The 26,785-nt window shown below is 42.1% G+C and overlaps 1 long non-coding RNA gene across 2 annotated transcripts in view; it reads left to right on the forward strand.

Annotated features, from left to right (window-relative positions):
• Window positions 1-26,785, forward strand: part of LOC143990059 (uncharacterized) — a 149,921-nt gene that overhangs the window by 114,202 nt on the left and 8,934 nt on the right. The window contains exons 1-2 of one of the 2 annotated variants that reach the window (XR_013277131.1): window positions 6,736-6,883; window positions 7,657-7,816. This is a non-coding gene — a long non-coding RNA (uncharacterized LOC143990059). Of the gene's footprint in view, window positions 1-6,735; window positions 6,884-7,656; window positions 7,817-26,785 lie in introns of those variants that run through there. The other variant, XR_013277130.1, reaches the window with a different exon arrangement.

Below are 26,785 nucleotides of genomic sequence, written 5' to 3' on the forward strand. Positions count from 1 at the left end.
ACCCAATATACCTGGGATGTTCAGGTCTCTTCCTCCCGCTCCTGCCGAACCTCAGAAAGAGAGTGTGACCACTGCAGTGGAAGGTATTCCATCAGGCAGTGTCCGAGGTGGTGGCTGCCATTCCAGCATTTGGCAGCATTTTCAAAGAATTGGTGTCAGTCAGAAGGCCAAATGCAATCACTGTGGCAGGGAGGTCAGCCGGGGCCGAGACATAGGGCATCTCAGTAACAGTGGCATGAACCAGCACATGCGTGTGCACCACCATGCAGTGCTGTTAGGGGAGAAAAGTATCATGGCCACTCCTCCAAACACCAAAAGGGGAACCAATAGTGGCACCGCCACAGCCACCATCCCGCATCCAATCCATACCAGCCAGGCCACCCTGGAAGATTTTGGTGGCTTTCAGAGTAAGGGTATGTCTCGGGCGCAGGTGCATAAAATAACATGCCTGATTGGCCAGCTCATTGCAGTTGGAGGAGCACCTTTCAACATGGTGGAAGGTGAGCCCTTCAAGCAATTGATGCAGGCTGTTGCACCACAGTACCGTGTGCCATCACGTAAGACCTTCAGCCAAACTGTGGTGCCAGCCTTATACAGGTCTTGTGTCGGGGTGCTCAAGGAGGAGATTGGAAGGGCAGGTGGACAGGCAGTGCACCTGACCACTGACCTGTGGAGTGCGTGTAGTGCCCAGCATGCCTTCCTGTCCCTGACGGCACATTGGTGGCAGGTCAAGGTGTCCCATGATGTAGTTCAAACATCTGGATCCTCGTCAGTAGTTGACAAACATGGGTACCGTTCCTTCCTCCTGCACGCTGAGGTGCTTGATGAAAAGCACACAGCGCGAAACATCCTGCAAGCCCTGCAGAAAATGTTGTTGCAGTGGTTTGGACAGGCAGACAGCAACTACCAGATTGGCTATGTTGTCACTGATGGAGGCAGCAACATGGTCAAGGCTGTAAGGGATGGCAGCTTTGTGGGTGTGCGCTGCTCAGCCCACCTTCTTCACCAGGTGGTAACTGACAGTTTTCGGTTGGTGGAGACCATTTCTGGTGGCGATGGAAGGCTGTCCAAAGTGGTGGACTCTTGTCGGAAGATGGCTGGCCACTTCCATCGGAGTGTGAGGGACAGCCACCTCCTCAGGGTGGAACAGAGGAAGGCAGGCCTTCCAGAACACTGCCTAAAACAGGATGTGGGGACTAGGTGGAATTCAACCCTAGCAATGCTGGAACGCATCCTTGAGCAGCAGAAGGCTCTCCATGCCATGGCCTGTGATCATAACATTGGCATAGAGAGACCTTTAGGCAGGGAGGACTGGGCCATAATCGGGCAGATTGTGGCAGTCCTCAAGCCTTTCCTCTCTGTCACAGAACACCTAAGCCGTGAGGATGCCAACATTGGTCATGTGCTCCCACTCTTCAACCACCTTCAGAGCAAATTGGAGCAGTTCAAGTCGGCTGAGGAATCTTTGCCTGGTGGTGGCCCTCAACCTGATGTGTTGGCTCTGCTAAACACATTTCTGATGGAGTTGGGCAGGCGCACGCAGGAGTTGACCGCCTCTTGCCCAGAACTGATGCTGGCTGCCATGTGTGACCCTCACATCAAGGGCAAAATGGCTGTGCAGTGTAGTGCTCTGACAACATGGCGGGACAGACTAATCGACAGGGTGCGTCAGAGGGAAAGGCAGATGGTAAGTGTGGGAGAAGAGGAAGAGGAAGAAGAAGATATTGAAGACCCCCTCTCCCATGCATCATCTACATCTAGTGAAGTGAGCAGAGCTCCTGCCAGCGGAACATCTTCTGTCTTAGCTGAGGCACTTGACACCCTAATGGGAACCTCCAGCATAGTGCACCCCAAGAAACCCATATCAGCAAAGGAGGTTGTCATGTCCTATTTGTCAGCCCCACCAGTGCACCCCACCACAGATCCAATGTTTTTTTGGCAGGGGAAGAGCGAGGAGTGGCCTGCCCTCGCAGATATTGCCAAGGAGCTACTGTCCTGCCCTCCGACAAGTGCCCAGAGTGAGTGGGTGTTTTCTGTGACGGGAAACATCCTGTCACCCCAAAGATCCCAGTTGTCCCCCCAGCTAATGGAGCAGTTAGTATTTTTGAAAATCAATTTGCCAAAGCTGGGGTACCCCTCCCTCACTCTGAACATTTCTTGAACTGACTGCAGCAGAGATGGCCATTTGGTCTTAGTAGTTGGTCCCTATCCCTCCTCCACACAATCCCTCCCCTCGCTTCTCATCTACCCCTATTTGCTTGTGATATCATCTGGGATGGACGAGAAGAGAGTGCCCTGATGTGCCCCAATGTGCCCTGATGTTCCCCAATGTGTCCCAATGTGCTCCAATATGCCCTGATGTGCCCGATGTGCCCCAATGTGCTCCAATATGCCCTGATGTGCCCCAATGTGCTCCAATATGCCCTGATGTGCCCCGATGTGCCCTGATGTGCCCCAATGTGCTCCAATATGCCCTGATGTGCCCCAATGTGCCCTGATGTGCTCCAATGTGCCCTGATGTGCCCCCACCATTCTTCTCATTTACATATATGACTGCTAGAACAGATAAAAAGACATTTAGGGAAATTGATCAAGCTTGAAGCGAACAGAATCGGGAGCAGTTGCCCATGGCAACCAATCAGCTTCTCTTCAGTTTGTTCCTTTAAGATTTGAAAATTCAACAGAGAAGCGGATTGTCTGCCATGTATCGCTGGTCCAGTTTTCGCCTGATCACCCCACACTGTTTGGGGTCACCGGGGATGTACGGAGAGCACATGCTTGGTAACACCAAACAATTTCCATGGACCCCGCATATCCCCGCTGACCCCGTACAGTGCGGGGTATAAAAACTAAAGCAGCTGTGCATGGCAGCCATGTGCTCATTATGAGGGGCTCCCACCATCCCTGTGCTGTGCTGACTTCCTCCTGGGGCTGTACCCCTGCTATGCTCAGTATGTCAGCACAGGAATGGTGGAAACCCCTCATAATGAGCACAGCAGAGGTACAGCCCCAGGAGGAAGTCAGCATAGCACAAGGATGGTGGGAGCCCCTCATAATAAGCAAAATGACTGAGTCGTCGATGCGACGACAACTGATCCGAAATTCGTAAACAAAAGTTCGTATTGTGTACAAAATTCGGACGCATGGCAATTCGTATTCCGGATCCTCCCGAACGTACGAATTTAGGGAAATTTGTACGAATTTGTGATTCGTACGAAAACTAATCGCACATGTCTACTAACTATCTAATGCATTTTGTTGTCCAGTTTATTTGTTCTATGCATTGCATTTGCTTACCCTTTACTAATACGTTCATCTCATTAATTCTCAAGTTGCTCCTGATTTACTATATACTATCATAGAATAGTAGCATAATAACGCTTAAAGTTACACAGGTGTGAGCAGCCTACAGCTAATAACCAGATGTGTTGGTGGGGACTGAGCAGCTTCAAGAGGCAGAACAGAAGATCCATCATTACCAGCGGCTCCAGAGGGGGTAGCGCTACACTACAGAGCAAGAGGTCTTGGGAGGAGAAAAGAAAATGGGTTTGGTGATATTTTAAGACGAGATTGGTGATGTAGTTCAGGGCAGAGCTGTGGGTGGCTTTTTAGGTTGTTATTAAGATTTTTTCTTTTATTTGTTGGGTGAGCGGAAGCCAGTGGAGTGATTGGCACTGATTTTTTTCCTTCCTAAAGTACACTTTCTGTCTATATGCACTCTCCAGCGCTGGTTGCACATCAATGCTTTGGAGCGGCTTTCTGATAGTGACAGTGGACCACACTTGTACAATGCATGTCTGCTTGGCAACTTGCAATCTCTATCAGGAGCCTATAAGACAGGGCGACAATGCAGGAGCACAACTGGGAAGCAGTTGTCACCCCATTACAGGAAGTACAATACCAAGGACCCTTGTGGCAGGATAACCCAGTATTTTTAATTAATGCTGCAGAGTTAAAGAGAATAAAAATAACTTTTAAAATCACACCAACATGAGTTTAGATCTACTTTTACAGATCTTTTTTAGATCTACTTTTACTTTCAACAGTGGAATTATCTTTTATTAGTCATAGCTAACGTTAAGCTGGCCATACATTAACAAAATTTTTGCTCAAAAATTTTCTTTTTAAGAAATTCTCCAACCTTTACTGGGGTCAAATCAATGTTGGATTTCAACCACAGTAATAAGAAAATTCGAAAGAGCAGAACGGAAATTCTTGAACAAACACATTTTAACAGTGAATGTGGTTTTCATTCCAGACATTTCAATTATTTCAAAATTGAATTTTAGAAGGAAACACAATTTTGAAATACTTTCGAGCAATCTTTCTCAAGAAATTTTGTAGGAGTGTTCATATGAACATTCTTTTGGCAATCTTAGTGTATGACCAACTTTAGTGTCATTTTCCTTTATAAGGGGCTGAAGCCTGACACTCAAACATTCCTAATTAGTTAGTCTTGTTATTTCTCCTATAACATGCTTGGTGGCCATCACTCCAACAAGGGTTAGTGAAAAATGACTGTGTTGGAGAAATAATAGTTAAAATGCACACGACTCATTGAGAGGAAGGTCAAGCTGTGTACAAATTTAGGGTCACGAATTACAAGATAATTAGAAGAGAGCTTAAAGGGCACTACCATTTATTATTTGTCAAGGGACAATGTTTAATGCAGACAAAGAGATTTGTAGAAGAACAAGATGCAAAGAACAAGGGTCCTTCGTATTCCCTAGCAACCAGTGACTGCAGCTGACCGCTACAAAGTTTACCTCTGATTTGGTTACCATGGTAACAGCACACCATGATGTCGTTAAACAAGACCTTAAAAGACAATGGGCAAGCTTAGTAAAACTCCTTGACTTTTATCATTCTTTAGGAAGAAAAGGTTAGAGTGCCTAGAAAGGGAGTATACGTGTTTAACAACCTTCTCTTCAATAACAGTAAAGTCGGCCTTTAACTTGGTGTTATTTGTAAAAAAAAAAAAAGAACTTTTCAGGTGCTACAGTGATAAATTACACAAGTCATAAAACCGTCTTTTTCATTATTTCAAAAACCATATAAAATCTCCTAAAGCATTTTTCATGTTTTATTATATTTTATATGATTTTTGTAATAATACAAAAGAATTTTGTTGCAATTTTTGTTTATACTAAACTACTGGGGATATGGTGCAATGATCAAGTTTGTTGGTTCAGATCCAGATACCAGAAAAAAAAAAAAAAAAACAGAAAGCAGAAAGTCCAATCAGTATGCAAGAGACTGAATTGAAACCATTTTTCAATTTTGGACTTTAACAAGACATGGCTTTATTGTTGTGTTCTAGTTTGCATTGTGGTATTGTTATATTGGACAGGCTAAAAATAACAATGTATGAAAATGCTAATTAGATTGTTAATCAAGCTTTTTAACAACGCGTCCTCTTCTCCCCAACAATGTCCCAAATAAATACGTCCTTGTATGATGAATTGTTCAGTTACTTTTAAATTGGTTGACATCTTCCTGGAAGTGGCAGTAAAAATAATACAATATAATCTAAGACCATTTTGTTTTTAACAAGACCCTAATGCTACTACTACTGCTATTACTAATAGTAATCAAAAAATGCAGAAATTCCAATCACTATACAAAATAATGAAATAAAACAATTTTTTGGTTTTGGATTTTAACGAGATATGGCTTTATTGATGTGTTCTAGTTTGTATTGTTGTATTGTTATATTGGAAAGGCTAAAAATAAAAATGCATTTAAAATGCTAAAATGATTGTTAATCAAGCTTTTTCCAATGCTTTTTCTTCCCGCCCACGCCCCCAAATAAATACATCATTTTATAATGAATCGTCCTGTTACTTCCGAATCATTTTATATATCCCCTTAAGCAGTTATGGAAAAAATATATATCACATGGACAACATTATTTTTTTTTTTTTACAAGACTTTAAAAAATAATAATAACAACAATAAAAGTATTATTATAACGATAATAATAATAATAGAGCATAGAAACTCTAATCAGTATACAATGTACCAGAGAATGAATTAACACCAATTTTCAATTTTGGGCTTTACCAAGATATGGCTTTACTGTTGCGTTCTAGTTTGTATTGTTGTATTTTTATATTGGACAAGCTAAAAATAAAAAATGCATTTAAAATGCTAAAGACATTGTTAATCAAGCTTTGCACAGTGCTTCTTCTTTTCCCTGCCAATGTCCCAAATAAATATGTCCCGAAGAATTGTCCTGGTACTTTCTAATTTAAATCATTTGACATCTTCCTTGAAGTAGTAATGCAACTAATAAAATACAAGACTTTAATAATAATAATAATGATAATAATAATAATAACAGAACATATAAACTGTAATTGGGATACAACAGAGTGAATTAAAACAATTTTTCTAATTTGGACTTTAACAAAACATGGCTTTATTGTTGTATTCTAGTTTGTATTTGTGAGAAGAGTTTAATTCTCCTGTTCCATGGCAGCTGCCATGGATTCCAGCATCTTGGCTTTGGCTAAGCTGCACGCTCCCTGTCTGACTGTCCACCTGCAGGGTGATAGATGTAGACACAGCCTTTGGGTGGAATCCAAAACCTGTTTTAAGCCTGCCAAGCCATTATTGTCATGCTTATGATAGTGTTTGCAACATGTACTTTAATCTCCCTGTTTGCCGGCCTTTTTTCTGTACCTTCACCTTTGCCTTCACCTGATCCCCTCCCTGCCCTCTGGTTTAGATTTCCCTGTTATGGACCTCTGATTAAACCTGGGCTACTCTTTGAACCCTGCCTGCCTTTTGACCACGGATTTGCCCCTGACTACTTTCTGAGCATTACCTGCCTTGAAACCTGGACCGCCATTGGACAAGTCTGCCTGTCTGCCAACCGCAAGTACTTATCTGCTGTGCTTAGCTTGCGCTTGCCCCAGCATGGTGGCTGGCCAGGCACTATAGCATTATTTATAAGATCTGGGGGCAATCAAGTACCAGTAGGACTTCTTGCTTTATGGGAAAGGGGGCTGCTATAGGTGAAGAACACAGAGTCAACTATAGTGCCTGGCCATTAATGCTAGGGGTAGGTATAACAGTACTGTATTGTTATATTGGATAGGTGGAAAATAAAAATGCTAAAGAGACTGTTAATCAACCTTTGAGCAATGCTTCCTTTTCTCCCTGCTAATGCTTCAAATAAATACGTCCTTTTATGATGAATTTTCCTTTACCTACCAAACTTTTGACATATTTCTTGAAGGGTGATGGAAATAATAAAATATGTGAACACCGTTTTGTTTTTAACAAGATTTTAATAGTAGTAATAATAATATTAACACACAAACTCTAGCATACAATATAATTAATTAAAATCATTTTCCTAATTTAGACTTTAACAAGACATGGCTTTATTGTTATGTTCTAGTTTGCATTGTTGTATTTTTATATTGTACAAGCTAAAAATAAAAATTCATATAAAATGCCCAAGATATTGTCAATTAAGAATTTTAACAACACGTCCTTCTCCTCGCCAACATCCCAAATAAATACATCCTTTTATGATGAATTGTCCTGTTACTTCTGAATTGTTTGACATCTTCCTTGAAGTGGCGATGGAAATAATAAAATATCATCTGAAGACCATTTTGTTTTATTGTTTCCTGTCTTTGCCAGATTGGAGAAAAGCGATGAAGTAATCCAAGGAGGCCTCAAAGCTTGTTAGAAAGTTTTATCTGGAGATGCAGCCTATTTGGAGCAGTACAGGAAAGGCAGCTCGCTGCAATTGCTCTTGGGTGTCGTTGAGTGTGTTGTCATTGAAAGGTCATCAACGGAGGTAAGCCTACAGTTCCTTCCTTCCTTCATTTAACAATGTCACTCCCTTTTGTGTAGAGGCTCTGGAAACTCTATGAGGGGGTGGTGTGCTCTGTTCTGCTTGCTATACAACCTTTGCACAATGACATTCATTTTTAAAGGGATTCCCCATTCCACCTGTAGATTTATTCTTCTCATGAAACTCTATATATATATATATATATATATATATATTAGTATCTGACAAATGTGAGTACACCCCTCACATTTTTGTAAATATTTAATTATATCTTTTCATGTGACAACACTGAAGAAATGACACTTTGCTACAATGTAAAATAGTGAATGTACCGCTTGTATAACAGTGTACATTTTCTGTCCCCTTAAAATAACTCAACACACAGCCATTAATCTCTAAACCACTGCCAACAAAAGTGAGTACACCTCTAAGTGAAAATGTCCAAATTGGGCACAACTTTTTTAGACACACCAGGCGCAAAATATGACTGCACACTAGGTGATATATACAGTTAATATGACTGCTGTTTTTTTGTTGTTTCTTTTATTGTTTTTTATTGCAGTATATTTAGTTTATCAACATTTGCTGTAACATATATATTTTTTTGTCATAAATGTATGTATAGACCATTAGTCAACACCTGTATGCCATTTGCATCATTACGTATTTATATTGATTATATAATGTATGATATATTAATTAATGTTTTCTTTGTAGAATGTATATGACGTTTTCATCTGTGCTATTCTCAAGACCCTGACGAATCGGTTTTATCTGCGAAATGCGTAGGCCACTCTTTGTATAAACCCGTTGGGAACCAGCACATCCATGATTTCAAAATTTAAATCACTAAAGACTGTAATGTATTTTAAACTTTGTCTTTTAGTTTAATAAAAATGTGTTTACTTTTGTATAAATATCAGGTTTTTTTTTGTAGGAGTATTAGTGTTCCAACGCTCAACCCACCCCTACACATGGGCACAATTAGCCATTTTTCCTCTCTGGTGTCATGTGACTAAGTCATGTAACTTAGTGTTATAAGGTCTCAGGTGTGAATGGGGAGAAGGTGTGTTAAAGTTGGTGTTATCGCTATCAATTGTAGCTGTACATAAAGATGACCTAGGCTATAAGAAGATTGCCAATACCCTGAAACTGAGCAGCAAGACAGCGGCCAAGACCATACAGCGATTTAACACGACAGGTTCCACTCTGAACTCAGGTCTCACCATGGTCGCCCAAAGAAGTTGAGTGAATGTGCTCAGCGTCATATCCAGAGGTTGTCTTTGTGAAATAGACATATGGGTTCTGCCAGCATTGCTGCAGAGGTTGAAGAGGTGGGGGTCAGCCTGTCAGTGCTCAGACCATAACCCGCACACTGCATCAAATTGGTCTGCATGGCTGTCGTCCCAGAAGGAAGCCTCTTGTAAAGATGATGCACAAGAAAGCCCACAAACAGTTTACTGAAGACAAGCAGACTAAGGACATGGATTACTGAAACCATTCCCTGTGGTCTGATGAGGCCAATTGTCAGGAAAGGGTCCGTCCACTGGTAAGATCCATCATTTGGCATGCGGTGCTGAGATCCACCAGCAGGTGTCTCCTGGCAGTTTGTAACAGTCAGGAGAGACTTTCCCTGCTGGTGTTGTGTCATCATTGGGCCGCAGTACTGGCGTCCACCAGCAGATGGATCCTGGCAGTAGGGAGTAGGCAACACTTCCTGCGCTCAGGTGTTACTTGAGGACAATTACTGCAGTCTTATAAATACCTGGCAAGCCAACACATGCTTGCCTTGGTATCTCTCTCCCTGGGCCCTGACCTTGAGCCTGCATCTGACCCGACCTGATCTATTCCGATCCCATCCTGGACCTGTCCCTCTTGTTTGTCTTGGATCCCTGCTCTGCAGCCCATCCATCCGTCCTCGCCCTGTCCTGTTTATTCCCCATCCTTACCCATCTGCTGACCCCCCTGTGTATGACCTCAGGCTGGCTTTTGTTACTATTCCGGTATTTCCCATTATTTGTATATACCATTGTTGTCTGTGGGTTTGGGTTGGTTGTGCACTGTTATATTCACTTACTTGTCACCTATGTAAATAAACACCATTATTATTCACTGAGGCCGCGTACACACGGGCGGACTGTTCGCCCAACCTTGTCCGCTGAACAGTGTTTGGGCGGACAGTCCGCTCGTGTGTGGGGCTTCAGCGGACAGTTTCAGCGGACAGTTGGACGAACAAGGTCTTACGGAAATTCCGAAAAACTGTCCGCTGAAACAAGGTTTCAGCGGACTGTTCGCTCGTGTGTAGGCTTGTTCGGCCAACTAAGTCTCGCGCATGCTCAGAAAGGATTTCCACGCCGAAAGCTATAATGCAGTGTATAGGACGTCGTATTTTTCGTCCCGTCGTACGTGCCGTTCACGTCATCGCGCACGGTTTCAGCAAACTGTTCGTCCGTCGTGTGTGGCCATGTCCGTCCATGCTAAGTTTGAGCGGACTGTTTGCCGAAACTGTTGGACGGACAAAGTTGGGCGAACAGTCCACGCGTGTGTACGCGGCCTTACATGTGTTTCTGCTTTCCTCTGTGCAGTCCACACAATCTGGTCACACCTGTTCATGACACCAATATTAAATTATTTGGTTCAGATGGTGTCAAGTGTGTGTGGTGGCAACCAGATGAGGAGTACAAAGACAAGTGTGTCTTGCTCACAGTCAAGCATGGTGGTGAGAGTGTCATGGTCTGGGGCTGTATGAGTGCTGCAATGACTGGGGACATATTGTACTATATGTACTGTGACATACTGAAGCCGAGCATGAACTCCTCCCTTCAGAGACTGGGCCACAGGGCAGTATTCCAACATAACAACCCCAAACACACCTCTAAGACAACCACTGCCTTGCTAAAAAAGCCGAGGGTAAAGGTGATGGACTGGCCAAAACCTAAACCCTATTGAGCATTTGTGGAGCATCCTCAAATGGAAGGTGGAGGAGCGCAAGGTCTTTAACATCCACCAGCTCTGTGATGTCATCATGTGACTAAGTCATGTAACTTAGTGTTATAAGGTCTCAGGTGTGAATGGGGAGAAGGTGTGTTAAAGTTGGTGTTATCGCTATCAATTGTAGCTGTACATAAAGATGACCTAGGCTATAAGAAGATTGCCAATACCCTGAAACTGAGCAGCAAGACAGCGGCCAAGACCATACAGCGATTTAACACGACAGGTTCCACTCTGAACTCAGGTCTCACCATGGTCGCCCAAAGAAGTTGAGTGAACGTGCTCAGCGTCATATCCAGAGGTTGTCTTTGTGAAATAGACATATGGGAGGAGTGGAAAAGGACTCCAGTGGCAACCTGTGAAGCTCTGGTGAACTCCATGCCCAAGAGGGTTAAGGCAGTGCTGGAAAACAATGGTGGCCACACAAAATATTGACACTTTGGGCCCAATTTGGACATTTTCAATTAGGGGTGTACTCACTTTTGTTGCCAGCAGTTTAGGCATTAATGGCTGTGTGTTGAGTTATTTTGAGGGGACAGTAAATTTACACTGTTATACAAGCTGTACACTCATTACTTTACACTGTAGCAAAGTGCCATTTCTTCAGTGTTGTCACAAGAAAAGGTATAATAAAATACTATAAAATACTATAATAAAATGTTAGGGGTGTATTCACTTTTGTGAGATACTGTATACATATAATTTTTTACATTTTATTTTAAGAGCTTGCATAAGGGTTTAACAGTGGGTTGATATAATGGTTCCTATAATGCACGTGCGCTAATGTATGTTGCGTAGTGGTAGTGCAATATGTTATTACAATCCATCAGAGTGTTTACTTTTTTCTCTTTTTTAAACTTTATTAAAATATAACAAAATCACACTTCCTTCAACTTGAAACATTGCAAGGCACTGAGGTATGTTAACATACATTTTTGTGTGTTGCGTAAAAATGTAGACATGTGTCCATGCATTGAACTTGCATTGATCATCTCAAAACACCTTGTAATGATTTGCTAAAGGCAAATGGGCCTTTAGAAGCTCTGCTGACTTCCATCATCCAATCAACATGCAGTTTTTCATGCTCCTTGCATGTGACTGGATATTCTTTGCAAACTAAAAACTTCACCACATTCACCAAGCTCTTGGGCAAATTCTCTTGTAAAGTGAACACCCTATTTCCCCTTTAGTATATCAAGTCAATAAGCCCTATATGTAATGCAGCCAGGTATTTGTTACTTCTTACAGAGATCACAGTACTCCCCCTGGTAATGCCTTCATCTGCCTTTCTCTCTAGAAGGACAGAGCCAGCTTTGTTCAGACATCATTCAAAATAAGTACTGCGGGGTGAGAGATACAGATTGAGTTTTGTATCTAAAGCTTTCTCTATTTTGTCCTTTCATGGGCTGTTAATTTTGGGTTTTGCTTAAAGGAATACAGTGGTGGTACCTTCCAATCTGAACCCTGATCTCTCCCACTTCAACACATCATGCAGCACACTTAATTTGCTCCTAATATTGCCCCATCCACTCTCTATCTGAGCGCTGCTGTATAGGGAAAGTTATGCCTCGAGTTATGAAGGAAGTATATTAAGTGCAGGACAGTAAACTCATTTAAGGGAAATTAAGCAATGTGGAGTTAATTGATTGAATGGGTTGAGGAAAATAATTCCACTTTCTGGATTGCGGGGTGATGGGGAGGAGCATGGTAAGATTCTGTATGGGTGGGAGTAAGGAAGAGACAGTTGGAGATCAGAAGTTGTTGGAGGAATGTCCTTCCCTCTCACCCTAAATGTTGGTCCATGTTGGTTTGAATTTAGATTAGGGTAAAGATTGGTCGTTTGGGGTCCCTGAAGGAGGTTTAAATCTGGTACAAAAATATGTGGGCCAATCTTTGGCATGGTGTCCTCTAGTTGGTCTGGTCAACTGATACTGATATTGATTGGGGAAAGGTAGACTGGTATCGGTGTGAAGTTACCTGGAAGAGTCCCGGAGGTGATGTTTTGCAGCTGGTGGCATTAACTTAGCTCTTTTGCCACAGACACAAGGATTAATTATATGGTACCTTCAAGGACTTGCAACCTATGTAATGTTGTTATTTAGATTTGGTATGTTATTGATAAAAAAAAGACTGAAACGGCCATTAAACTCCAATTTTAGAGTATTGTATTTCTTTGGGGTTAGAGTGAGTTAGATTTGGGGGGAAGGCTGGACAGAAGTTTTAGGAACATGGGTGACTGGGTCTATACTAGCTGACTGAAAAGACACATGTCACACTTACAATGGATAGAACTAGTGGGTGTATATCAGTAATATATAATCAGCTATGCATGAATCTCAACCAGGAAATTGATCACCCGAACCTAAAGAGGAGGTGGGAAGAGGATATTGGGGAAATATCAGATGTGCAGTGGAGGAGAATAATGGAACTGGGGCCAATGACATCGGTTTCTCCCTCACAAAAAATCTCACATTTGATGCTAGTACACTGGCTTATTATACACCTAAGAGATTATATTTGTTTGGTAGGAAAGCCGATGACAGATGCCCCCGATGCCGGAGACAGGGAGACCTTTTGCATATGGTGTGGCGATGTCCAAAGCTGTTTCGTTATTGGAGAGGTGTGGTGGAAACTATTAACAAAATCTTTGAGGTAGAATTGGAAATGGACCCGATACTTTGTGTGCTGGGCTATAGGAAGGAGTCGGGAGAACAAAAATGTACTACGGTGGCAGTTATACGCTGCCTATTCCAAGCGTGTATAATAATTGCACAAAGATGGCAGGCGGAGAGGGCCCCCATGGTGAGTGAATGGATCCAAGTTATTAGTGGACTAATATGGAAGGAGAAGACAGTACCGTATATACTCGAGTATAGGCCGACCCGAATATAAGCCGAGGCCCCCAATTTACCCCCAAAAAAACTGGCAAACTTATTGACTCGTGTATAAGCCGAGGGTGAGACATGCCTGTCCATCCCTGTGTGTGTGTCCGTCCATCCCTGTGTGTCCGTCCATCCCTGTGTGTCCGTCCATCCCTGTGTGTCCGTCCATCCATCCCTGTGTGTGTGTGTGTCCATCCATCCATCCATCCCTGTGTGTGTGTGTCTCCATCCATCCATCCATCCATCCCTGTGTGTGTGTGTCTCCATCCATCCATCCATCCATCCCTGTGTGTGTGTGTCTCCATCCATCCATCCATCCATCCCTGTGTGTGTCTCCATCCATGTGTGTGTGTGTGTGTGTGTGTGTGTGTGTGTGTGTGTGTGTGTGTGTGTGTGTGTGTGTGTGTGTGTCCAGCCTACCTTTGTCCCGAGCCTCCGTCCCGTGCCTTGCCTCCTTGCCTCCGTCCCGTGCCGTGCCTTGCCTCCTTGCATCCGTCCCGTGTCGTGCCTTGCCTTGCCCCCGTCCCGTGCCGTGCCGTGCCTTGCCTTGCCTCCATCCCGTGCCCTCTTCGTCGGCGGCCATTGTAAAATTCAAAAGCTGCGCCGCCGCCTTCGCCTGTGATAGGCGGAACACTGAATTTCCCAGCAGCCTGTGTTCCGCCTATCACAGACGTCGTATCATCCTCGTCCGTAGTACGAGGATGATACGATGTCCGTGATAGGCGGAACACAGGCTGCTGGGAAATTCAGTGTTCCGCCTATCACAGGCGAAGGCGGAGCCGGAGGCGCGGCTTTTGAATAGAATGGCCGCTGTCTGTCTGCTCGACACGCTGATCGAGCGGGCAGACAGCGATGACTCGAGTATAAGCCGAGGGGGGCACTTTCAGCCTCAAAAAAGAGGCTGAAAATCTCGGCTTATACTCGAGTATATACGGTATATGTAAAAAGGGGTAATATTAGAGAGTTCGAAAAAATATGGAGGCCATGGGCAAATGAGATGGGGTACCCTATAGATTAGAAAGGAGCAGGAGAGACAAAAGCTTAAAACTAAGAAAGACAAGGTAGACTATAAACTAAGCCATTAGTAAATTCCTTAAAAGAAGGAAAAGAAAAATTGCAGTAGAATCGCAATGTTAATGAGGGAGGGGGGGGCCTGGGAAGGGAGGGAGAGAGGGGAGGGGATGGGGATAAAGCGATGATAATTAACCACTACAATACAGGGCACTTTCGCCCCCTTCCTTCCCAGCCCAATTTTCAGCTTTCATCGCTCTAGCGCTTTCAGTGACAATTACGCGGTCATGCTACACTGTACCCAAATGAAATTTTTATCATTTTGTTTGCACAAATAGAGCTTTATTTTGGTGGTATTTATTCACGACTCCGTTTTTTATTTTTTGCGATATAAGCGCAAAAAAGCGGAAATTTGGAAAAAAAACAATATTTTCTTTTTTCTATTTTAAAAGAAGTCCAATAAAATCAAATTTTGTCATAAATTTAAGCCAAAATGTATTCTGCTACATGTTTTTGGTAAAAAAAATTCCGTTAAGTGTATAATAATTGGTTTGTGTGATCACGGACATATGTACGCAAATGATCATGTACATATGTGTGCAGGTGATCACGTACATATGTGTGCACATAATCATTGGGACAAGTGATTTTAGTGGGACATATGTGGGGGACATGTTTTTATTATTAGGGACATGTGTTTTTATTTTTTGGGGACATGTATGTTTTGGGGACATGTGTGTTATGGGGACATATGTGGGGACTGTGTTTACACTGTGTGGTGTGTTATGTGTTTACACTAGACTGAAGATCAGTGAGTAAAAAGCTGTAAAAAACAGCTCATACTCACTGATCATCAGCCGGCTGCAGCAATCTGCTCTCCTCTCCTCAGCGATGACTTCTGTGTGAGGAGAGGAGGAGCCGATTGCCTAGCAACCGGCTGTTTGTTTACATCACATGACGGCCGTGATTGGACATGGCCGTCATGTGATCAGGAGGGCCAATCACAGAGCCCTCCTGCCGATCTGAGATGCGCCGTGTCCCGGGTGACACGGGCGCATCGGGATCGCGCCGCTGCGCGGGCACGCGCGCACGCGATCCCGCTCCTCCTGATGGACGTTCCTGAACGTCCTATCAGGAGTAGACGGCTCCCACCCGGCCGTATATGTGCATTGGCCGGGTGGGAAGTGGTTAAGGAAACACTGAGTATAGAAGATAAGAATTATTGTAATGAGATAATAGCCTTGCAATAGTGATATGTTTTTTTTTTTGTTTTTAAATGTTGACGTGTATAATGATGTTTTGTAAATGTGAAGGAAAATGGAATAAAGAATATTAATTGAAGGAAAAAAAAAAAAAAAAAAAGACACATGTCATTATTTTCAAAGAATTATGCTTTATTAAATTGTGTTTTTTTCTGCCTGAAGTTTACCTAAAAGATCTCACAATTGTGACATGATTGCCAAGTATTTGGAATTCTTGCCATGCAACATTATTTCTTACCAGTTACACAATCTGAATGGAGTCTGCAAGTATGTTCATTCGGCCTTTTACAGAGAAATATACTGATAGCTTAGTAAGCATCTCATTCCTAGTAAATATGTGGTTGTATGATTGCTGTAGTGAAATCATCATGTAAATTGCAGGCACTGACATGGTTCTTTACACTTGCTAAACCACTGCATTATTTGTCTATGCTATAAAGATATTGAAAATGTGTAAAGATACCAAGCCTTGCAAGGTTCAGTTTTGATGAGGTCACCCACTGTAATTGAACCTTCTTCCAATTGTTTACATTTTTTCTGCATGTAGGCATCATTTATCCTTCAGTTTAATCCAAGAATTAGCTGGCTTGGCCACCTGTGCATACGCATGAAGAATTATGACTAGGCATGTACCTGCATGAGTACACTTGTTTGTGCACATGCTTTATAGTGTGCTCACAGGTGCACATGATCAGCGGTGATGCCAAATTACCTTTTTAAGGGACAGCCTGATTCAATGTCAGCCTTTGTTCCCTGTGACCTTACCTGTGCTCTGCATTGGTTTCTTTGTCATCGACCTGAATTTCTACTGACTCTCTGCCTCTGCTTTTTCAGTTCCTGACCATGCGATCATCCTCAACTTTGATCCTGCTCCTGATCTAGTACTCCACTGACCTTGGCCTGCTTTAGGATTTTCTACTGTCTTTGCATCAGTCCCATGCTACCTGTAGAGTGCCTGCTCTGGTCTAAGAACCAGCTGTGGACTTCTATAGTGATCCTGCTGTTATCATTGGTGGTCCCGGCTTTCCTGCACCCACTGCCAAGCCGGCGTTCCTCTTTACCATCCGCTGGTGCGTAATGTGGTTCCACAGACTGCTCACCTGCCTGCATGTACAGCTTGTTCTTTTTCATCAGCATCATGGGTTTGAGGTTGTGCAAGTTACATCTCCAGGCACTAATGTTCCTCCTGTATCTCGTTGCTTTCTGTTTCCATTTTAGGGGCGTTTTGGCTGGAGATACAAGAGGGGTTGCCTTCATCATATTAGTCTCCTATCAGGTACATGACAATAGGTTTAGAAAGACTCATGTTTAGAAATCAAGAGTTCGGGTTCAAATAAACAAACAGCAATACAAGTGAGGAGATGTACCCTAACTTCTTGTCCATGTGGCACTAATACAAAAAAATGAGGTTGCTGTGACCAGGACAGGATAGCACAGAATGCAATGGACATTTTCATATGCTATATCCCTTCCCCACAACACCGATAACGTGTTTTGGTTTCTAGTAGAAAGATTACCCATCTCTTAATACAGTAAGAGTACAGTAAAATGTGTGCAAGAAGGCAAAGTACCAAAAACAAAATGTCCACATTTATTTTTTATTTAGACTCTTATAACATATGTGTCACCCTCTCGTGTGCTAGGAGTAATGCCGTGTACACACGAGCGGAATGTCTGACAGAAAAAGTCATACGGGAGCTTTTCATCGTATATTCCGATCGTGCGTATGCCCCATTGGACATTTTACGCCAAAAATTCTGACGGACCTAGAAAGAGAACATGTTCTACATTTTTCAGATGGAAACAATTCCTATCGGGAAAACTGCTCATCTGTATGCTGTTCTGATGTACCAAAAACGACGCATGCTCTGAAGCAAGTATGAGACGGAAGCCCTTGGTGTGGTAAAACTAGCGTTCGTAATGGAAATAGTACATTCCTCACGCAGCAAATTCTGTAATCTTTTAATGCAGCACATTCTTTTCTTCCTTATAATGCTAGAATAATTAAGTTGTTTTGCTGCTCATATTCACACAGAGTTCTCACAAACTTAATTCTTAATTATTTCTTGTGATCTCACAAATTTTTTTTTAATTTTTAAAAGGCAGATCTCCATAATAATGTTTAGAATTTTTTTATAGTCTTTAATTTTTTTTTTTTTTTATTTCATCAAGATCTCCTTTTTTTGGATTATTGAGAAATTATTTTCTAGTGATCTCCATACATCATTTTATTTTTTGTGTGTCAAGTTACCACAATAACATTATTATCTTTAATTTTTTATTAACCCCCAGAAGGTTGGTGTCCCTTGTTAATTTGACATTGTCTTTTATAAATGTACCTGCCTACTCACAAACAAACTGTCCTTTTTGTAGAAAAACACATAGGCAAGTATTTTCAGGAAATAAAATCTCCATTTATTCTGGGTAACAAAATAAAGAGGAAGGCAATGCTGGAGAAACTTTTGGAATTTGCAAAGCCTTTTGGCCCCCAGGGCACACATCAAGTCTGTGGAAAATAAAATTGGTAGCTTGAGGAGTCCATATAATTTGGTCCAGGACTCCCAGAGATTAGGACCAGCAGCAGATTACATATATGTTCCCAGGCTGTGGTACTACACCAGCCTGCGTCTTCTGTCAGACTAGACTTAACCTAGGTCATCACTTTCTTCTCTTTGCTGCAGCCTTCCCTCCATGCGTCCCTGCAGCCTTCCCTGCACCCTTCCCTGCAGCCTTCCTTGGAGGCTGTGGCTCTGGTTGTGGACTTGTGGCAGAAGGAGGAGAATGGGCAAACTCACATACATGGCTGTTCTCAGTCAGCTGGCCCCTCAACCCCTTCTTTAGGGCCTCATCAAAAATTCCCTCACAGAGGAGGCATTGGACCCTCCTCCTGGCTGAGATCATCCTGTGTATAAAAAAGGGACATAGTTTTAGTTTTTGCTTTATCAATGACACACAATTTTCACCTCATGAATTGCAAATTGAATGTTAATAAATAGAAAAGACTATCATTCTGACCCCAGCATTTTTCATTCTTGTCCCAAACATTTTTGGCCACTACTGTCTATTGATATGTAAATCTTTGTTTTAAATCATTCATTTCTTGTTATCAATTATAACGTTTAGTTAACATCATTAATATTAGGACAATAAATATGTCTAAAAATAATATATCTGGCTCCAGCTGGGCGCATCCACTTCTTACAAGATGGAAGGCCCAGGTTGTTTCTCATCAGCATCTGTTGGGATTGAGGGAAGTGTGGAGGGAACGCTGCAGGGAAGGGTAGAAAGTGATTCCCTGGCTTCAGTCCAGAAACCACAGTTTGTTGAAGTACCACAGCCTACACTTGCGCTGCTGATGCTCCTGATTTGAGTGATTTATGGATCTTATTATGCTCCTTCTTATACATGTTCCTCAAGATCCCAATTTTCTTTTCCAAAAAGACGATGGTTGTATCAGGGACCCGAGTCTTCACAAAATCCAGAAGTTTCTCCAGCGTTGACCTCCTAGCTTGTTTATTATTATTTATTTATTATAATATAAGCTGTGTTTCACCTCTCACAAATTCCTCATCTCCTTGTATTTGTCTATGAAACTGGCCATGAATTCTGGGTCCTTAAAGTGATTCATATTTGCTGTAAGACAATACACAAGACAAAAACACTAATGTCAGCCTAAACTCTCATAATTGTATCCCAATATAGGCCTCGATCTTGAATCAGTATAGGCCACTGATGTCCCAAGTTAAAATGTTACCTTTGTTAGAACATTCGTTCTCCTTCCTCCACACACAGAAGGTACGTATGACACACGCGCATTAACTTTATATACACTACTCATGTGTGAAACTCTACCTACGTCGCCCACCCTTGATGTTCTTTTTAAAATATTCCTTGCCCCTTCTCTTCGGTGTGCAGTAGGAGTGACATGGTGGAGACAGAGCAGGTGTGTGAGAAGGGCAGCAATGAGGAGGAGGAAAGCCCAGAGGCCGAAATGTCCCGATCCCGGAGGCGAAGATTTAAGGCTTCAAATATGGCCTTTCTTGAGATGGTGGAGATGGTGGACATCTTGAGGAGTAACAACTATGATGGCAAGAATGGACCATACACCAACCCGAATGTGAGAAAGGACAAAATCATGACAAAAGAGTCTGCACACAAATTTTGGGGTACGACGATCAAAGGAGCAAATAAGGAAACGCTGGTCAGATCTGAAACTGAGGGAGCAGGATCAGTATAGAAGGATCCAGAAAGTTCTTCTAAAAAGCAAGTAGTTGTCATGTGTTCCGATTATTATTATTACTTGCATTCTGCGCCATGTTATTTCCATTACTGTTGTACAGTTTAAAATTACGCCTTTTAATGTTCATGGGCACATTAATCAGTCGTAGGAAACATTGGTCGCTCATTAAATACGATGTTTTGGGCAGATACAGGTTAAATACATTTGGCCATGCCTATTTGTCTAAAAATAAGTTTGGGACATTGATGTCTTGATGTGTTTGTAACTAGAATGATGCAAGCTTGATTCAGTGTAATGTAAGGAGAGAACACTCAGCAGCTGTTTACACATCTGGACATAGGAGCACTAGTGTGGGACACATGAACAACATTTTTAAGGTGTCCCACACAGGTGCTCCAGTGGATACTTGGGGTGTCTCCATTTGTGAAAATTTACAGAAAAAGAAAAATGCATTCCAGCTTGGGTAAGGTAACAAAATCATGTCTTCAGCTTGGAACTCTGCCCAAAACAGACAATTGCACCCCACTTCCCAGTAATGTTTCATATTCCTGTTTCTGGACTCAAATATCTGTGTGCTAAGTATAACTTTTTGTTTCATTCTCATCTCATAGGGGAGAAAAGACTCAGAGGACACCACTCAGAGGACACCAGGAACCCCCCAGCTGAGAACGAATGGGAGCTCAGAACAAAAACACACCCTGAGGATATGGAGGAAGGAGAGGTAGAGGATGTTGGTTAGATTGCCACCACAACAGGTGAGTGTCTGACACTCCAGCTTCAGGTACTATATGTATGCCTGCATATTTCTAAATACATGTTTTTAATCAAATTTTTAGGTGATGTGCTGGTTGTTGAAGAGCAAGCTGAACATTTCACAAGTGACAGTGCACAAAGGCTAATCAATGACATCATGCTGTGGAATGGTGAAATTGACAGCATAAGGAAGAAACTCAATGTTATGGAACAACAAATGAAGAACATGATTGATGTGTTGGGTAGAATCTGAATTTCTTCAAAAAACAATTTTTCCATTTCTTGGACTTTACCCAAACTTTTTTTTTACATTTTAAAAGCCAAATTTTGAAAATGCACACAGTGTGTCAACATGTGCTATCTGCCATCAGGGGATATCAATTTGCACATTTGGTGGGTGCAACCCCTTCCTCGTAACTCTAGTAGGTGAGAGGAAGGGATTGCACCCCCAAAACATGTTCATTGAACCCCCCATGATGGGAGATAGCACAGGTTGACATTAGGCATGGGATCAGGAGGGAATTTGACTCCCAAACTATGTGCATCTTCAAAATTTGGCTTTTACAGGGATGACATCACCCCATCTGATGAAGGCAATATCAAGACATTTTTGACACTATAGTGTCTGATATTGTCTTCAGCTTTTCTACCTTGAACTTTGTAACTTCCAGAGTTTTGTATGTTATGTTTCTAAACATGCGTGTTTATACCAAAAAAAAACATTTTTTTAAAAATTGAGAATTTTTTTATTTTACATCAAAAAATTTTAACGCACATGTGAATGTGCACAGAGTAAAAACTCTGGTAATCAACACTGTGTTGCTTCTTCTTTCAATGGTCAATACAAGTTTTTGAAGCAATTTTGTGTTTACAGTGTCAATGGGGCTTATTTACTAGAGGAAAATCCACTTGGCACTACAAGTGCATTAGGTAGAACCTAGGAGACAGCCAAAAACAAACACAAGCAATAAAGAAAATTCAAGATTTTATCAGATCTTTTTTTTTTTTTATTAAAAAAATATTTACACATTGTCTGGCATAGCAATACCCCCCCACCCATAAAATAATTTACATATTTCTGACAAACCTCACAGGCGCTTTGGGGTGCCAATCCAGGGCGGCCAGTATCCAGACCTGTCAGGGGGTTCTCAGGAAGTCCCACCTCAGGCCTAACTGAGGCAATATAATTTTGCCCATTTTTCCTTAATAAATATGCAGCAGGATAATATGATGTGGTTGATTTTGTACTCCGCCATATGGATTGCTGTCAGAAACAAGCGGAACCGACTGGCCATTATCCCGAAGGTATTCTCAAAAACTCTTTGCCAGCCGGTAGTTAAAAACCCTCATCTCCGGGGTGAGGGTCCTTTGGGGAAATGGCCTCATCAGGTGCTTGCCCAGACCAAATGCTTCATCAACAATAAAGATGAACAGGAGTCCTTCCACGTTGTCCGCATCAGGTGGCAATGCCAGGCCACCAGCATGGAGATGTTAGTAAAACTCCATCTGGGCAAAGACTTCTCCATCCTCCATCCGGCCATTCTTCCCCACGTCCACATAGAGGAACTCATATTGTGCCGACACCACTACCATTAACACTGTACTATTTAACCCCTTATAGTTATAATAGTAACTTCATATCTATAGCCCCTCCACAGTTGGTAAAGTTCCAACGGTCGGCAAAATGGGATGCCACAGTCTGCCATTCCTGTGGTGTTGAATAAAACTGTGGAGTCAAAACAGAAAAAGAAAATATTAATACTTTTGCACATAACATTGCAAGCAGATTAGACACAAACATTCTTGGCCGACGTCATTATAACATTTTTTTTAAGGAGTATTTCAAGACAAAAATATGAGGTCCACTTATCAGATTCCTCACCCCCTCTGATGGCTCATTGTAAAAATTTTAAGGGGGGAGGCTTTGAGCTGAGTTTGGGAGCCAAAAAAAAAGACTATGGCACTCTGCCTGACTTTAAGGACACACGTAACATTTGTACTGCAATGGAGCTGACAAAATACATTGTTAAGTGACTAGGCTAAGTGTATATGGGCCCAGGATAGCATGCTGGAGAGGTTAGTGAAGGCAAATATGCATGTAGACCAAAAAAGGAGCATTTAAAGCTTACAGCATGCATGAGGACAAAGGGGACATTCACAGCATATTCCAATCATGGTAATTAGGGAATGGTGAAATAAATCCAATGCATTAGCAAACATTAAATACATATAATGTGATGTTAAAGGATAAAACTTACCTTAATATAGTCCTTTTGCAGTACCTGAATAATAGCAGAACAGATCTCTGGAATAATGATCCCCAGAGTGCAGGAGGAGATGCCTGTAGAGAACCTGAGGTCCTGTAGAATTCTCCCAGTGTCCAAGTACCACAAGGCGGCGACTAGCCTCTGCTCGGGAGTAATGGCTTCATAATATCCTTCATAATATAAGGGGGGAGCAAAAAAAGTTTGTGAAATCCTCAGGATTATTCTCCTGGATCTCATGCAGCAGAGGCTTATGAGAGAATTGGTCACACTGGAGTAACCAATTCTTGATCCATGAACTCCTCCTCGCCTTGTTCATGGACTGGATTTGGGTCAAAGTATGAACCCCAAAACCAAGCCCCCACACAGCACGAACTGTACAACGAGTACGTACCCGCAACATGATTCTAAAACGGTCAGCTGGTCAGAACGAAATTAACAGAATGCACTGAAGAACAACAATGCCTGTGAAGAGTGAGCTGAAAATCAGCAACGAGTGGACAAGAACGCACTGAAAAACACATATGAACTGACTACACGTACTGAAAACCAGATACAAACCCACAAGCACAAAATGAACAGCAGTTCAAACGATCTGAAAAGCAAGAGTCTGAAAAGCGCGAATCGTCTCTAACCAAACTTCTACTAACACGAGATAAGCAGAAGGAGCCCAAAGGGTGGTGCATTGGCTATTGAATGTCCTGACCAGGAGACACAGGAGGAGCAAAAGAGGACAGTGGATTATCAATGCCAGGCAAGCCTCCAGGAGTTCCACAGAGGCAGCCAAGAGGGCTAGTGAGTGTTCACACAGTCGGGAGGACTGCGAGGAACGCTTGAGAGGACTGAGATGCAGCAGTCTGTGTTGGGTGCAGAGCAGGGACGTGCAGTCAGGGGAGGCAGGTGAGGCAGTAACATAAAAAAAAAATCGAGCTTTGAAGGTCATAGCTCAGCAACCTGGGGACACAGGTTAGTACACACTATAGTGGGATGTGCTTTGTTCATTTTTTAAGTCTGAGGTTTACAACTACGTTAAATGAAAAATGTATTCTTATTTCTTTCATTTATAATTATAGATAAATAAGTAACCAGCATGATCTCATTCTTATTCCAACCTGTTTATAGTATCCCTTTTTCAGGACTTTATATAAAACATGATCACTTGGGAATTTAAGCAATTGACATTATAATGAAAAAAAAAAAAATCACAAATACGTTCTCTCCAGGCTGATGGAATTTTAGCCCTGAAGGTCTTACAGTTCATTCTGGATGTTTGACAGGAAAAGACAAGTTATCCCTTTATAACAGACAAGCCACCCATACTAAAACCGTCTTTGTTTCCAGTGCACCTGGCGCTGCTACAGGAGTCTCAGACACTTTTAGTAACACTTTTTCATAGAAATCTGTCACAAAGCAAAAGTCCTGTGTGTGAAGGCTTAGATGGAAGGTGCAATTCTTCCACTTTTGCAAGGCCCAATGAATTCAGAGCCTTAACTTCAATTTTTGTAATGTTTTATAGAATGTATGTGCGAAGTCTTGTGATGGCAGGATAAACTGAGGGACCATTTACCTCTTTGCAGTGCTTTAACGTGTATTATGTCACCCATTGATGTGTATTGCGTTAAGGCAGCCAATTCAAAAATAATGAGCTGACAGCACACCCTAATATTCCCACAATCATGTTTTATTGCATATTATTGTGCGTTGCATTGAGGCAGCCCATTTAAAATGAATGGGCTGCCAACATTCCCTAAAGTGCCTAAAACTGCACATGACTCTTTTTTTGCACTCTATAACAAAGGTGCATTGTCTTAGTGCATTGGATTGGCATTCCAAATGAATAGCATTGCAATGCATCAATATATTTGATCTGTGGTACTATGCATTACCACAATATGATAGTGTGAATCCTACTTTCTGTTACAGATTATGGAATTTAAAGTGTTACTAAACCCACAACAGTAAAATCAGTCTGTATATGCAGTATAGCATGCTAGTTATACTAACTTTGGAACTTAAGGGGTTAATCCTCTGCATTGTGTAAAAATGCTGTTTTATCCTGTATGCAGAGGTCCTTCCCTCCTGCACTGTCTATCTGGGGAAGGCCAGCTAACACAGGCAGGGTAGCCGACTTGCACATGCTCAGTTGTGTCTTTTATGCTGGGGAGGACATTTACTTGTTCTCAGAGCTAGCCAGGTCACATGATATTGACATCATACATTGACATCACACATGTGTGCATGTATACAGACTGTAGTGGAAATCTCCTCCTACCTGAACTCTCAGTACTGGAGAAACTGTGCAGTTTATCATGTAACCGTGGTATACGGATCATCCAAAAAGGTATATAGTGGCAGTATTTTAATATAAAAAAGACGATTTATAAGCTGTGGACACTTTGGGGGGGGGGGGGGGGGGGTGAACTATTTTCATTTTAAGGTGCTTAGTAACACTTGAAATATTACATGTTTATGTTTATGTCTGTATTCTTTATTATTATTCTCATCATTATGTGCTATAAAATATTTCATATTATCTATTTATCGCCAGCAATGGCCATGCTTCAAACAGGATATTAAAGTTGCGCTTTGCTCATTCAGGGCCATGACAGTGTCTAATGGTAGCCTGCACCCTAGCAACGTATTCTTACCAATCCACACTCCTTTGCTGTCTTTTGCAAGCGTTTAGAGCTCTTACTCCATTGCTCTAACAGGGTGGAACTTCGGGTATAGGGTGTATAACCTCCCCTATTCGGGGACTGACATAACCATGCTCCTTATTGGCAATTCAATGCATTTTTTTCAGTCTCATGATATCTTACTTGTGAATTTGTGTCCAATAAGAGTTGCACAAATTCTTTGTATATAAGCATGCTATGGTCTCTTTCTCTCAACGTCTTTTTTTTTTTATAAACAAAAAAGTATCTTGCTAGCTTTTGATTGTCATCGATCTAACTCCTTCACGCCTAAGGGTAAAACAAATCGAAATGCCTAAGCACAATTTTGCAATTTTGACATGTGTTAGTACAACCATACTTATCGTCACAACTACTTCGTGCATCCGGGTGGATTATACTTTGTTTTTTTTGTTTTTTAGGACATGGGCTTTCATTTGGTAGTAAATAGTTTTGGAAAAAAAACTGGCTCAAAATATAAAAAAAAAAAAAAAAAAGTTTTTTTCTTTTTTTTAGCTTTTTACTTCTTGTGTATTTCTTGTTACTCATACCATAACCTACCACCAAAGAACAGGTTGCCGGTGGAGCAGTACGAGCGCAACTGCCACCTATCCCCCTCCCCTGGGACTGCACTAACACCTCCACCATCCATCACCCGCTGTCCTTACCCTGGATGCGGTCTGTGAGAGCAGCGGTCAGAGCTGATGCAGCCATCTTCCAGCGTGGCGGGCTCGGTGAAAGCTGCTTCGGTGTCCTCTCCTGGAGCAGCTTCCAGGGTGTGTCTCCTCTCTGCTCCTTCTGGCGCCAAGCAACCAATAGGATCAAGGTTTGGTCTAAGTCAATTGGAAAATGGGTTTCATACCTGCTTCCCGGTTGGCCTGAAGGATGATCAGTGTT

The sequence above is a fragment of the Lithobates pipiens genome, unplaced genomic scaffold (assembly GCF_037356315.1).
Source record: "Lithobates pipiens isolate NorthernLeopardFrog02 unplaced genomic scaffold, aLitPip1_a1.2 Scaffold_18, whole genome shotgun sequence".
NCBI classification, from domain to species: Eukaryota; Metazoa; Chordata; class Amphibia; order Anura; family Ranidae; genus Lithobates; species Lithobates pipiens.